This window comes from Sorex fumeus, unplaced genomic scaffold (assembly GCF_029834395.1).
Source record: "Sorex fumeus unplaced genomic scaffold, SorFum_2.1 ptg000035l, whole genome shotgun sequence".
In the NCBI taxonomy this organism is placed as follows: Eukaryota; Metazoa; Chordata; class Mammalia; order Eulipotyphla; family Soricidae; genus Sorex; species Sorex fumeus.
In genome coordinates, this window is record NW_026606092.1 from 26,404,539 (window position 1) to 26,406,550 (window position 2,012).

Sequence of the window (2,012 nt, forward strand, 5' to 3'; positions counted from 1 at the left end):
GGTTCAAATATGGTTGGAACCATGGGAACACCTTCAATGGGGATTAAAGCCCGCCCGAAAAGCCTACATCACTCTTGGAGAGCCTCGTAAGCTATTGAGAATATCCTACCCACACAGCAGAGCCTGGCAAGCTTTCTGTGGCATATTTGATATGCTGAAACCAGTAAATACTATTGGTCTCATTCCCCTGACCCTGAAAGAGCCACAATACAGCAGCGTTAAGAAGGATGAGGAAGGAGAGGCTGATAAAATCTCAAGGCTGAACTAAGTTACCGAAACGAAGAAGGACAAAAATGACTGTCTGTATTTTCAATGCATATACGCTGGCATCAAATACATCTATCGAGGACCTGATAGTACAAGTGCGAAAGATCAAGTACGACATCATTGGTCTGACCGAGATGAGAAGGCATCAATCACATCATGCCGTTTTTCAACACTGTAGAAGAAATTTTCCCTGGAACATGAAACAAAGAGGCATTGGTGGTGTCGGTGTCCTTGTCATCATGAACTTGGGCATGAGCATCGATTAATTCGAATGCCTAACACCCAAATCAGACAATTTATAGATGCGTCCATATATATCATTTACATGATAGATGAGGAAACCTATGAAGTTTCCCACAGATCAGATATATATTTTCAGTTCATCAGAAGCCCCTGGTGTCTACTGCTAATTTATAATTATATGACATTTCAATAAAACCAAAATGAACCCTGACAATTCCTATAAACAGAAGTTTCCAATGGTCTAAGGGAGTCAATAATTAATGCAGTCATTCAAGGGATTATCGGCTGTTCCTTACAGAGTGCAAGTTCAAAACTGTCAAGAGTAGAGGTAATCATTTTATAGCAACTTATATGTAATTCCATTTAAATTCTTTACCCAAGCATAACATATGAAAAGTCTTTCCATAGGCAAAAAATATGGAAACATTTAAAAAATAAGGAGTTATTTTTTAAAGTAACTTGTCAGATTCCGTAGGCTACTCTTTGAAACAGGATCTTGCTGGTGAAGTCCCTCCATTTGGTGGCTTTTTGCATGCACTGAACTGGACCTATTCTTCTGTGTGTTGTTCTAAGAGCTCACCAAAACATAAATCATGCCGTATAGGTAGTAAAAAAATGCTAGAAGGTAAAAAGCTAATTTGCACCGTCCTTCTTTTTGACAATATGCTAGAATATCTGCATTCATGATGGTTGTTGGGTCATAGAGTCCTTGGGCCACTCATCACTGGCCTACTCATATACCTCTAAATGTGATATGCCAAGAGGGACATATTGAGAGCCAGTGTCAGCCACTCTGCTGCACAAAGAAACATGACACAGAAGAAAGCATTTATGAGGTACTCTGGCAGTACAAGAGGATTCAGGGTATTACATTGGTCTATAGGATTCTTTCAATCAGTCTTCAGCTCATCAAATGCTATATGCTGTGCCAGATGGCAAAGAATATGAGTGCGGAGGTGAGCAGCAGAACCAGCATGTAGCAGAAGGCCATGAACAGTGAACGCCAAGGCCAGGGCAGAGGAGCACGGAGCAGCGCCCATGCCAACAGAGAAAGGCGGCGCTCGGCCCTCTAGGTAAAACCATTCACCTCCCCCTTATTATTTTTTGTTGAATGGGTGTTCTTTGGATGACACTTGGAACTACTTAGGGGCAGTTTTGGATCTGTTTTGGAAATGTCCCCTGTTAATGCCCTGGGGACCACATAGGCAGGGATAATGCAAGGCAAGCACCTTATGCTCTACACGATTTATCCAACTATATGTGAAGTTGAAAAGTGGAACAAATTTCTGTAATTTTGATACTTCTGGTCAAGGACAACTCAGAGCCTTACCGTACCTCACTTTTCTTGGGCCTATTATATGACACTTGGGAGACATCTCCGTGAAAAAACAAATGCTAACACTACATTCTAACTCAGCTTTTCTTGCCATTCTGAGAAATATAATATTTTTTAAGATAGAATACTGTTTATTTATTTATCCATAGTTATCCTAATTTTAAAC

The 2,012-nt window shown here is 40.5% G+C and overlaps 1 pseudogene; it reads right to left on the reverse strand.

The window, feature by feature from the left end:
* Positions 1–939: 939 nt before the first annotated feature.
* On the reverse strand, positions 940–1,501 carry LOC130026847 (protein cornichon homolog 1-like; annotated as a pseudogene).
* Positions 1,502–2,012: the final 511 nt, after the last annotated feature.